We start from the raw sequence: 13,755 nt of genomic DNA, 5'->3' as shown, positions 1-13,755 counted from the left end.
ACCCTCCACCATCACCCTCTGTCTTCTACCTTTGAACCAATTCTGTATCCAAATAGTTAGTTCTCCCTGTATTCTGTGAGATCTAACCTTGCTAATCAGTCTCCCATACACCCCTCTCCCCCCACTAACCAACGTCCCTCCTTACTCCCCTCACCCCCCCACCACTGACTAATGTCCCTCCTTACTCCCCTCTCCCAGCCCTCAGCCATCTCTCAGTACCCTGGGTATCACTGGGTTACACTTTCTCACCATTGAGACAGCACTTTGTGTACTTTTGTCCCTCTTCTATTTCAAAAATATTCTTTATTCATCAAAAATCTTGACATACATCGTCACTAGAGCAGTTCGGTTCTATACAGACTTTGCATCTGGGGAACAAACAAACATTTTTGTTACAGTTTTAACAAATAAACCAAGCCATTTCTTACTAATGCAAGATACTGCCTACATACTGTATACAGTATTCGAGGCACTGGGAGGGTCCGATAACTGAGAGGAACCTCATTGTACTTTGGCCAAAAGACCCTAGACGGTCGTCTTTCCCCATTGCGCCTTGGCACCAGCTGCCCCAAACTTTACTGCATCCCTCAGCACATCGTACTGGGCCTTGGAACGTGCCAGTCTGCAACACTCGGTCGGCCTCTAGAAAACCAATACGTTTCGGGCAGAGCAAAGAGCATCTTTCACCGATTTGATGGTCCTCCAGTTGATGTTTGTCTCAGTGTGCTGCCCAGGGGACAGGCCGTACAGCACAGAATCCCACCTCACGGAGCTGCCTGGGACAAACCTGGGACAAAAACAAAATCACCGCATTTCCCTCCAGCCTCCCTTTGCAAAGGCACATTCCTGCAGGAGATGTGCGACAGTCTCTCCCCCTCCCCTCACCCGCAGCTGCTACAAGTATATGGGATGGCATAGAGAGTTCGGGCAGACATGAAGGGTCTGACTGGCAGTGCCATTCTCACCAGCAGCCACAGTGTCTGTTTCACCCGTACAGACTGATACTGAGAGAAAGTGAGGATTGCAGATGCTGGAGATCAGAGTTGAAAAGTGTGGCATAGAAAGTGCTTTCTGATGAAGGGCTTATGGCGGAAAGGTCGACTCTCCTGCCCCACGGATGCTGCCTGACTTGCTGTGCTTTTCCAGCACCACACCTTCCATACGGATACTGAGTCACTCCCCCCTGGATGTGTCCGCATTGTGTGACATGGTGTCTGTCTGATTTGGGGCAGGGACCTGTTTGACTGATTGTTGGAAATCAAGATCACCACTTTTGGGTTTTGTTTTAGATCAATTGTCTGAGATCAGCAAACATGCGGCACTTACTGAACCTACATCCTGCATGCTAAGCACAACCTGCCAGTCAACCTCCGTATCCATGGCGCTGGCTCCTGATTTGCATATTTGGTTGTGCATTTGCCTCTATTCTTAAAGCGAAGACAGATTTGCACTTAGACGGAACCAGTCTGTATCCTGCTTTACACTGGAGGAGGTGGGGAGGGGGGGGGGGAGGGGAGGATAAGATGTATGGAGTGCCACAACCCACACAGATCACAGATCACTGGATTGAGCAGGTAAACTCTGATCTTTTGAAATGCCTGTATTTCTAAGCATGCTTCCAACCAACCACACACCCACACGCCCCCCCCCGCCACCCACCAGGGGCTGGTTAGTGATGTAGCATGGCATCAACAACACGTTCAGTTCCTGTGGCAGCTAAGGCCACCATTGAACCATACAACCCCTACAGTGCAGAGGCAGTTCATTCGGCCCATCAAGTCCACACTGACCGTCCGAAGAGCATCCCTCCCAGGCCCAGACCCTCACCATACCCCGTAACCCTGCATTTCCCATGGTTAACCCACCTAGCCTGCACAGCGTTGGACACTATGGACAATTTAGTATGGCCAATCCACCCTAACGTGCACAGCTCTGGACTGTGGGAGGAAACTGGAACACCCGGGGGAAACCGGGGGAAACGGGGAGACTGTGTAAACTCCACCCAGACAGTCACCCAAGGCTGGAATTGAACCCGTGTCCCTGGTGTTGTGAGGCAGCAGCACTAACCACTGAGTCACCATGCCAACCTGCTTACCGGGACACCAGGGAAAAATATCTAAGCTCTTCTTCAAAGTGGACTCTTTGACATCCAACTGATACTGTAAGGGGGTCTTCAGTTTAGCATCTCATCTGAAAGGGAACACCCCTTGTACAATGGGACTGGCCCAAAGCAAGGGAGTGAAGGGGGGAAGGGGGGGAAGTATTTGAGTCTCTCTTGGACACTTGACCTTTCCCTCAGAGCATGTTGCCCCCTCCCACCCCCCAACTACCCCGCGCCCCCCCCACCCTCCCACAATCCCAGTAGCAGCTGACACCTTCAGTAATGAAGCTGGCCATTGGACGGTTCAGTATTCTCACCCAACACATTCACAGGGCAGAGCAGCCATGACACAAACATCAGGGACAGCAGCAGACCATTCTTCCCGTCAGCCTAGTCCACTAATCGGTAAGGTCATGGCTGATTTGGGTATGCCCTTCCCTCCACTGATGCCCTTCAACTCCCTCTCGGGTCAGGAAGCTATCAATCTCTGCCTTAAAATTACACAAACAGTGTGCTCCCTCCAGCACTCTCTGAGGCATAGATCATTTTAAATAGAAGACCCCTTCGTTTTAACCTGTTTGCTCTCGTTCCAGTCAGAGTCAATCACAGAATTGTGACAGCAGAGAACCCACGCCCTCCACCTCGCCAAGACTTTTGTTTCCCCAGCCCCCAATGCCTCATCTTCACCATGAACATCCGGTCCCTATACACCTCCATCCGCCATGACCAGGGCCTCCAAGCCCTCAGTTTCTTCCCCTCCCAACATGCTCACCAGTACCCTTCCACGGACAGTTTCATTAGTTTGGCTGAACTGATCCTCACCCTCAATAATGTCTCCTTTGAATCATCCCACTTCCTCCAGATGAAAGGGGTAGCCATGGGCACCCACATGTGCCCCAGCTATGCCTGTCTCTTCGTCAGTTACATGGAACAGTCCATCTTCCGTAGTTACACCGGGACCACTCCCCACCTCTTCCTCTGCTACATCGATGACTGCATCGGCACCACCTCGTGCTCCCGCGAGGAGGTTGAGCAGTTCATCAACTTCACCAGCATATTCCAGCGCGACCTTAAATTCACCTGGACCATCTCTGACACCTCCCTCCCCTTCCTGGACCTCTCCATCTCCATAACAGTGACCGACTCAACACTGACATATTCTACAAACCCACCGACTCCCACAGCTACCTGGATTACACCTCTTCCCACCCTACCTCCTGCAAAAATGCTATCCCGTATTCCCAAATCCTCCACCTCCGCTGTATCTGATCCCAGGAGGACCAGTTCCACCAGATGGCCTCCTTCTTTAGAGACCGCAATTTCCCCTCCCACGTGGTTAAAGATGCCCTCCAATGCATCTCATCCACATCCCGCACCTCTGCTCTCAAACCCCACCCTTCCAACCGTAACCGTAACCGTATTCCAGACCTGAACCACTGGCTACATGAAAACGTTTATTCTCCCATCACATTTGCTCCTTTAGCAAATCACTTTTAGTCCACATCCTCTTGTCCTTCTTTGCTTTTACAAGTGGGAACAATCTTCACCCTGTTACAGAAACATCCTCTCAGCATCCTCCCTGTTAAGTGCCTCAGGATTTTATAGGTTTCAATAAGATCATCTCCCTTTCTTCTAAAATCTTCCCTTGACTGCAGGCAAAATCCCATCATATGGCTCTCTCCAGTGGCTCAGAGTGAGGTCGCAAGATAAAGATTTAAAACCTTATTCACCAGTTTCCTTACTCAGTCCCTGGAAAACTCTATCTCTGTAGCACTGATACCAGCTCACAGCTGTGGTAATGGACAGCTGTATATATACACACAGATACATAGATACACACTGACACACAGACATAGATAGATACACAGATATACACTGACACACACACAGTCACAGACAGATACACAGATACACACTGACACACAGACATAGATAGACACACAGATACACACTGACACACAGACACAGACACAGACAAATACACAGATACCCACTGACACACACACAGGCAAAAAATACACTGACACACACAGGCACACATACACACACTGACACACACAGGCACACATACACACACTCACAGACACAGACAGATACTCAGATGCACACTGACACACAAACACAGACACAGATACTCAGATACACACAGACACAGACAGACAGATAAAAGATACACACTGACATAGATACACACTGACACACACAAAGACAGACAGATACACACTGACACACAGACACACACACACATAGACAGATACACAGATACACTAGCAGAAAGTGAGGTCTGCAGATGCTGGAGATCAGAGCTGAAAAATGTGTTGCTGGAAAAGCGCGGCAGGTCAGGCAGCATCAAAGGAGCAGGAGAATCGACGTTTCGGGCATAAGCCCATCTTCAGGAATCCAGCTGCGCTTTTCCAGAAACACATTTTTCAGCTCAGATACACAGATACACACTGACACACACTCACAGACACAGACAGATACACAGATATACACATAACACACTCACTGACATAGACATGCGCGCACACACAAACACACAGGATGTGGAGGTGCCGGTGTTGGACTGGGGTGGACAAAGTTAAAAATTAGATGACACCAGGTTGAAGTCCAACAGGTTTATTTGGAAGTAAAAGCTTTCAGAACGCTGCTGCTCCACAGCTACCGGATGAAGGAGCCGTGCTCCAAATGTTGGTACTGTAATTCTGAATAAACCTGTTGGACTATAACCTGGTGTTGTGTGATTTTTAACTAGTGGACATAGACCATGGCAGGGATAGTGACAGTGGGTCCCAGCTGGTAGTGACTTCTCAGAACCTGCCAATAAAAGCCAGTGTCTTCAAATACAATGAGGCAAGTGACTCCAATATTTGCATACTTGGCACCAGAGTTCCCAAACCTGTTCAACTCTCAGCCACACAGCTCCAATACTGATTTGTGTCTCTTTCCCAAACTACCTGATTTGCCTTTGTCTCAGGCAGCTCTCGACTGAAATCTTGACACATTTGAAACAATCAGCTCCCTCAACATCACAGCAAATTTGTTTGTCAAATATTTAAATGCCCTGCTCAGCCTTTGCAGGAACTGTTCCAGCCTACAGTCCACTCAGTTAGTTGGAGTAGTGGGGAGGATTGCAGGATGGGACAAAGTGGGGGGAGTTGAGGAGTGGGGGGGTGGGGCAAGATATATGTGTGTGTGCATGCACGCGCTCTATGCATGTTGGAGAGGTTAAAGGTCGCAGGCAAATTTTCCTTTGGCTATAGGCAAAACCCCATCACATGGCTCTCCCCAGTGGCTCAGAGTAAGGTCGCAAGATAAAGATTTAACACCTTGCTCACCAGCTTCCTTACTCAGTCCCTGGAAAGCTCTATCTCGGTTAGTGAGCATTGATATCAGCTCACATACAACACACACACTCACAGACATAGCTATGATGTGGAGGAGCCAGTGTTGGACTGCGGTTCACACAATCACACAAAATCACACAACACCAGTTTATAGTCCAGGTTTAATTGGAAGCACTAGCTTTCGGAGCACTGCTCCTTCATCAGGTGGTTGTGATTTTTAACTAATGAACATAGACCATGACAGGGACAGTGACAGCAGGTCCCAACCACCTGATCAAGGTGCAGCACCCAAAAACTAGTGCTTCCAAATAAACCTGTTGGACATAGGTATGCAAGCACACACAGACACACATTCACACACTCAAATCTCCCATACCCTCTGACATTCCTGTACCACTGTACACCCACCTAAGCTCACTCTCTCACACACACACACACTCACACACACACACACACACATGCGCACACGCACACATGCACACACACACGCACACACACACAATTCGATGTTTCCTCTTCCTCCTGCTTAGACACTGAGATGAAGGTGCTCCTATTACTGGCTACAAACCCCCACTCTTTCACTGGATCTCTCCTTTATTAAAAATAATTAAATTCTGTTTTTTCAGGACTGCCTGCTTTACCACTAATGAAATATTTCTGAAGTGTTGTCACTGTTGTATTGTAGGAAATCCAGCAATTCATTTTCACCAAGTGAACAGAAATGTGACAATAATGTGACGCTGATTGAGGAATTATTAGCCAGAATTCTCCTGCTCCTCTTTATAACAGTGCGGTGGGATCTTTGACATCCCACAGGACACAGCAATGTTTGTGTGCCCGCTTGAACCCCTCACCTGAAAGAAGATACCTCAGACAGTGCAGCACTCTCCCAGTACTGCGCTGGAGTGCCAGGTGTGGGTTTTACACTCAAAACCTCGAGTGGGATTCAAACCCAGAAGGTGAGCCGAGAGACCTTGGTGTTTGTGTCTACCAGAAGGTGGCAGGACATGTGGACACAAAGGTAAAGGAGGCATTTGGGATTCTTGCCTTTATTAGTCATGGTATATAATTTAGGAGCAGGGAGGTGATGCTGGAACTACATAAAACATTGGTTAGGCCACAGGGAGAGAATTGTGTGCAGTTCTGGAAACCACATTATGGGAGGGATGTTTTTGACCAGATGGGCTGAAGGGCCTTTTTCTGTGCTGTAGATGTCTGTGACCTTCTGATTCAGAGGCGGGAGTGATACTTGTAGCTGGCACCTGTCTGGTTGCACTTCCCACCCAATGCCAATAATGTCTCTGCCAGCCTGGTATTGAACAAAAGCTGTTGTTGTTGAATCTGGCAACAGGGAGCCAGTCTCTCACAGAGGGTGGTATACGTTGGCAAGGATTTTGCCAACTACTGCTTCCCAGGGGCAGGGGGTTACACAGCAGAACCCGGAGAGAATGGTCAGAAAAACAACCTCTTTGGAGTAAAACTGAGGCAAAGAATTCGACTGAAAGCCAGTTAATTCAGCAAACATTTATTTTAATAAAGTCCATCCACCATCAGAAACAGAAAGAGGCACACTTTTTGACTCTGATCTCAACATCTGCAGTCCTCACTTGTTCCTGATTGAAATGCAGAAAAGTCTACCCAGGGTGGCCACACGCAAGTTGCTGGGAGGATGGTTACGCTGGTTGGGGAACCTAAAACCAGGGACAAACAAAAACATAAAGTGTTGGAGAAACTCAGCAGGTCTGGCAGCATCTGGGAAGAGAAAGCAGTATTTCATGTTTCGAGTCCAGTGATCCATCCTGAGCACCACAGGGACAAGCGACACTGTCTCGGGGCGATACGGAGTAGACCATTGATGAGGAAATATTTCTTCACTCAGAGGCTGGTGTACTTGTGGAATTATCTCCTACAGAAGGTTGGAGAGGCCTGGTCACTGAATATGGACGTGGGGGAATGCAGGAACTGGTGACTTGGCCATAATCACGATGAATGGCAGAGCGGGCTCAAAGGGCCTCCAGCCCTTTGTTTCTAAAAATACAGTCAAAGAAGTGATGGGTAAATCTCTAAAGGCACCAAGGGGTATGGAGAGAAAGTGGGAATATTGCATTGAGATAAGGGATCAGCCATGGTAGTATTGAATGGCATAGCAGACTCAAGGGCCAAATGGTCTACTCCTGCTCTGTGTCTCTTTGTCTAAAATTATGTTCATGTGCATAAAAGGAAACACTGAAATTAAAGAGAGGTTCCCAGCACAAGGTTAGTCACGTTTCGAGTCTAACTGACCTTTGTCAAAGCTCTGCTGACACAATGGGCCTGCCGGGACAGTCCTTCTTGTGGATTTTGGAGATTAGGTAGAAACTGGCTGTCCGGGGTTGGGAGACTGTGAGGTTGGAAGCTGTTGGGGGGAGGCATTCGGAGGAAATCAGGCCAGTCACAGTTTTGGAGACAATGGCTTGATGCTCAGTGGTGTGGTCATGCTCCAGGGGGAGGTAGGAGGAGGAATCTGAGAGTTGGCGCTCAGCCTCTGCGAGATAGAAGTCAGTTAGACTCAAAACGTCAGCTCTTTTCTCTCCTTACAGATGCTGCCAGACCTGCTGAGATTTTCATTAGTGAAAATTAGTGGATTAGTGCATTCATTAGTGAATGCATTTTCTCTGTTGGTTTCAGATTCCAGCATCCGGCTTTTATACAAGGTTAGTCACGTTCTCTGAATAATTCTGTTTCTGTCCTTGCCCTTCCATCAATGTTCAGGTCGTGCAGTACATGGGACGGTGTCAGAGAGCAGGAACCCCCAACTAATTCACACCACCCCTCCACAAACCCTGCGGCACTGGGGTCACACTGTCCCCCTGCACCAAAGAGAGAGCCACATAATTCTATCGCTGCAGACGTTGAAGATTGAAAATAAAATCAGAAAATGCTGGAAAAGCTCAGCAGGTCTGGCAGCATCTGGAGAGAGAGAAACAGAATTGATGTTTCAAGTCAAAAATAACTGCTTCCAAACTCAGCACCTGCAGGATTGGTTTGACTTAAGTTCATCAGCAACAACAACTTGCATTTATGTAGCATCTTAAAGAGAAACCTTGACACTGAGCAAATTTTTAAAAAGAGGCGACTAGCATGGCTTACCACAAACGTAGTCCATGGACAAAGAGGTAGATTCTTGGGTGTGTCTTAGGAGTAAAGAGAGACAGGTGAAGAAGTTGCGGGAGAAAATTGCAAAGTTTAAGGTCAACACTGCTGAGGGAGCAAAGAGACTGTGTGATACATGAGAGGTCAGAACGTAGAATTGTGGAGCTTTGGATGTAGGTTTGCTCGCTGAGCTGGAAGGTTCATTTCCAGATGTTTCATCACCATACTAGGTAACATCTTTGCCTGAGGCCAACTGAAGATGTTCCCTAATATGGTGACGAAACATTTGGAAATGAACCTTCCAGCTCAGCAAACAAACCTACATCCAGAACCTCAACCTGAGCTATTAATCTTCACAAAACTCGCTAATTGTGGAGTTGTTGAAGGATTTTAGGCGCTGACAGAGGTTGTAAGGTTAGAGAGGAGGGTGATCGCCTGAGAGTGATCAGCCTGCTCCATTTTGGTGGTAACAATGCCTGATGACATTGCTTAGGCCACTTTTGGAATTTTGCGTGCAATTCTGGTCTCCATCCTATCAGAAGGATGTTGTGAAACTTGAAAGGGTTCAGTTAAGATTTACAACGATGTTGGGAGAGTTGGAGGGTTTAAACTATAGGGAGAGGCTGAACAGGCCTGGGGCTGTTTTCCCAGGAGCGTCGGAGGCTAAGGGGTGACCTTTTAGAGGATTATAAAATCATGAGGGGCTTGGATATGGTGAATAGACAAGGACTTTTTCCTGGAGTGGGGGAGTCCAGAACTAGAGGGCATAGATTTAGGGTGGCGAGGGGAAGATTTTAAAAGGACTTAAGGGGCATCTTTTTCACGTAGAGGGTGTTGCGTGTACGGAATGAGCTGCCAGAGGAAGTGATAGAGGCTGGTACAATTGCAACATTTAAAGGGCATCTGGATGGATAGAGAGGAGCCTTGATTGTCCGAACGACATGGATGGAGAGTATTTTGTTAAGATAATCGAATGTTCGGATAATCGGATGCCAGATAACACAGTTTAGCCAAGCATTGGCATCTTGCAGACTTATTCGGATAATTGACTTTCGGATAATCAAGGATGATAGGAAGGGTTTAGAGGGATATGGGTCAAGTGCTGGCAAATGGGACTAGATTTATTTCAGATATCTGGTCATAATGAATGAGTTGGACTGAAGGGTCTGTTTCCATGCTGTACATCTCTATGACTCTATGACATTGACATTAACTCCAAAATCACACAGACCACCTCTGGAGTAATGACAGAGAAGGTGAGAATGGGCGACAGCACAGAGGGATCAGATGTTCCAGTATTTGTGGCCAAACCCCTAAATGCCCTGAAACAGAGTGGCTCTCCAGAACATTCCAAAGGGCATGGCCAGTTGACTGTACGTCCACCCACTCCGACCCATGCGGGATGGCTGCTTGCTCCTACACCTTCATCCCGTGCTGGGTCTCCCGATGACGCCGGAGATCCACCTTGCGCTGAAAACCTTTGGTGCAGAGTTCACAGCCGAAAGGTTTGAAGCCTGAATGCTTGCGGCTGTGGGTAATGAGGTTGGAGCTTTGGCTGAAGGATTTCCCGCACACCTGGCACTTGTGAGGCTTCTCTCCTGGAAATAAACAAACCAGAAAAACCCCGAGTGAAACAAACCGAGCTCAGACTCTCTCCTCACGGCCTCCCGAGACACTTCACAGCCAGTTACATCCCTACAGTGTGGAGGCAGGCTATTCAGCCTATCGAGTTCACACCAACCCTCTGAAGAGCATCCCACCCCCCCTCACCCTCTTCCCTTAACCCCGACATTTCCCACAGCCAATCCACCAAGTCTACACAGCTCTGAACACTATGGGCAATTTCCCATGGCCAATCCACCCTAACCTGCACATCTTTGGACTGTTGGAGGAAACCCACGCAGACACGGGGAGAATGTGCAAACTCCACACAGGCAGTCACCCGAAGCTGGAATCAAACCTGAGTCCCTGGAGCTGTGAGGCAGCAGTGCTAACCATTGAGCCAGAGTGCCGCCAATGCAATTCTTTGAGACACAGCCTTTGTTTCAATATAGGAACACCACCGCCATTTTGTGCACAGGTAGATCCCACAAACATCCATGAAGCAATGACCAGATAATATCCTTGATTAACCTTGCTTAAGAGATGTGTATTGGAGCCAGGACATCAAGATTACCTCACAAGTAAAGGCTAGATAGGTTAAAGGGGTTCAGTTTGCTCAATTGGCCAGACAGCTGGTTTCTAATACAGAGTGGCCCCAACAATGTGGGTTTAATTCCTGCAATGCCAAAGGTTAGCATAGAGTCATAGAGATGTACAGCATGGAAGCAGACCCTTCGGTCCAACTCGTCCATGCCGACCAGATATCCCAACCCAATCTAGTCCCATTTGCCAGCATTTGGCTCATAACCCGCTTCCTATCCATAGACCCATCCAGATGCCTTTTAAATGCTGTAATTGTACCAGCCTCCTCCACTTCCTCTGGAAGCTCATTCCATACATGTACCAGTCTCTGCGTATCACTTTAAAAATTTTCCCCTCTTACCTTAAACCTATGCCCGCTAGTTCTGGACTTCCCCACCCCAGTGAAGAGATTTTGTCTATTTATCCTATCCATGCCCCTCATAATTTTGTAAACCTCTATAAGGTCACCCCTCAGCCTCCGACGTTCCAGGGAAAACAGCCCCAGCCTGTTCAGCCTCTCCCTATAGCTCAAACCCTCCAACTCTGGCAACATCTTTGGAAATTTTTTCTGAGCCCTATCAAGTTTCACAACATCTTTCCTGTAGCAGGGAGATCAGAATTGCACACAGTATTCCATTAATTGCCTAAACAATGTCCTGTACAGCCACAAAATGACCTCCCAACTCCGAAACTCAATATTTTGACCAATAAAGGAAAGCATACCAAATGGCGCCTTAGTATCCTATCTACCTGAGACTCCATTTACAAGCAAATATGATTCTGCACTCCAAGGTCTCTTTGTTAAGCAACACTGCCCAGGACTTTACCATTACATGTATAAGTCCTGTCCTGAATTGCCTTTACAAAATGCAGCACCTCACATTTATCTAAATTAAACTCCATCCGACACTCATAGAGGGTGGTGGGGAATCTGGAACTCGCTGCCTGTGAGGGATGGAGGGGCTGAAATCCTCATCACATTGAAGAAGGATTTCGATGTGCATTTGCGATGCCCAGGCTATGGGCCAAGTGCTGGGAAATGTGATTACAATAGTTAGGGAGTTATTATTGACTGGCACAGACCCAATGGGCCAAAGGGCCTTTTACTGTATGATAGATCCATATGACTGTCTGATTATCAGGGATATACAGGAATATAGAGTGAGTTTAACATTAGATCCACCATGATCTGATTGATTAGTGGGCTAGAGTCGAAGGCCGAATGGCCTCCTCCTGTTTGAATTGAGGTAGCAGCCAAGAGATTATTGACACTGATGTCAGAGGGTAAACAGGGTCAATCTTTAAACTGTCATTTCAAAGTGGAGATTAATTGCTGTGAGTCAGGCGAGGAGTTTAAGATTGAATCCATCTGTTTTACCTTCATAAACATTTATTTACAGAGATGTATTTTCTGAATGTGCAGCCACAAAAATCCCATATAACCTGTTTCAGTCTGTCTTTATTGACTAGGTCACACATGTTAATGTCCAATATCTGCACACAACTGAAATACACAGCACTCCTTCAGCACTTGCTGTGTCAGGCTCTATTTCTGAGCTCAAGTGACTGGACACCACTATCTTTAGTGAGATATTTTCCTATTCCTCTGTTCAGTGATGTTATTACACACCTCTGGATCAGGTACGACTTGAATCCAGGCCTCCTTGACCAGAGTTAGGGACACTTCCAGTTCACCCACAGGAGGCCCTAAACGACCAACAGGTGAAGAGAATCTGTGTCTGAGCTACAGGTGGTACCAAGGTGAGCAAGGGGAGCTGATGTTCAGGCAAGCATTCATCTGCTGACTTCCGGAATCACGTGTGTCATCAATATTTCAGACCAAATTTACCATCAGCTTGGCGTTTAACAGATCTGCTATGATTCTGACATTACAGGAGGGACTGTGTTTAAACATAATATTACAATCAGCTCCAAAGCTACAGCTCAGGAAGGTTGCTATACAAGTGAAAGATTTTATTTACTCTCAGTCCTCAGTTTACCGAGAGAAATCATGCATGTTCAGGTCTAACTGCAGGTATTTCCCTGCGTACCTGTGTGCATGGGGATAGACTCTGCGTACCTGTGTGCATGGGGATAGACTCTGAGTACCTGTGTGCATGGGGATAGACTCTGCATACCTGTGTGCATGGGGATAGACTCTGCGTACCTGTGTGCATGGGATAGACTCTGAGTACCTGTGTGCATGGGGATAGACTCTGAGTACCTGTGTGGATGGGGATAGACTCTGCATACCTGTGTGCATGGGGATAGACTCTGCGTACCTGTGTGCATGGGGATAGACTCTGCATACCTGTGTGCATGGGGATAGACACTGCATACCTGTGTGCATGGGGATAGACTCTGAGTACCTGTGTGCATGGGGATAGACTCTGCGTACCTGTGTGCATGGGGATAGACTCTGCATACCTGTGTGCATGGGGATAGACTCTGCGTACCTGTGTGCATGGGGATAGACTCTGAGTACTTGTGTGCATGGGGATAGACTCTGCGTACCTGTGTGCATGGGGATAGACTCTGCATACCTGTGTGCATGGGGATAGACTCTGCGTACCTGTGTGCATGGGGATAGACTCTGAGTACCTGTGTACATGGGGATAGACTCTGCGTACCTGTGTGCATGGGGATAGACTCTGCATACCTGTGTGCATGGGGATAGACTCTGCGTACCTGTGTGCATGGGGATAGACTCTGAGTACCTGTGTGCATGGGGATAGACTCTGCATACCTGTGTGCATGGGGATAGACTCTGCGTACCTGTGTGCATGGGGATAGACTCTGAGTACCTGTGTGCATGGGGGAAGGGGCTGCTCTCACTGGGGTACGGGGTCCCCCTCCCTCTCCTGAAGGGGCTGCTCTCACTGGGGTACGGGGTCCCCCTCCCTCTCCTGAAGGGGCTGCTCTCACTGGGGTACGGGGTCCCCCTCCCTCTCCTGAAGGGGCTGCTCTCACTGGGGTACGGGGTCCCCCTCC

General features: G+C 48.0%; 1 long non-coding RNA gene across 1 annotated transcript; it reads right to left on the bottom strand.

Annotated features, from left to right (window-relative positions):
- Positions 1 to 6,957: 6,957 nt before the first annotated feature.
- LOC122564669 lies at positions 6,958 to 9,138 on the bottom strand. Its single transcript, XR_006315963.1, has 2 exons — positions 8,578 to 9,138; positions 6,958 to 7,139 (listed from the first exon to the last, which is right to left on the bottom strand). It is a non-coding gene; the product is annotated as an uncharacterized LOC122564669 (long non-coding RNA).
- Between the last annotated feature and the right edge of the window lie 4,617 nt (positions 9,139 to 13,755).

This window comes from Chiloscyllium plagiosum, chromosome 30 (genome assembly GCF_004010195.1).
Source record: "Chiloscyllium plagiosum isolate BGI_BamShark_2017 chromosome 30, ASM401019v2, whole genome shotgun sequence".
Taxonomy (NCBI): Eukaryota; Metazoa; Chordata; class Chondrichthyes; order Orectolobiformes; family Hemiscylliidae; genus Chiloscyllium; species Chiloscyllium plagiosum.
Note: the sequence above shows the minus strand (reverse complement) of the source record. Positions and strands in the feature narration are given on the sequence as shown.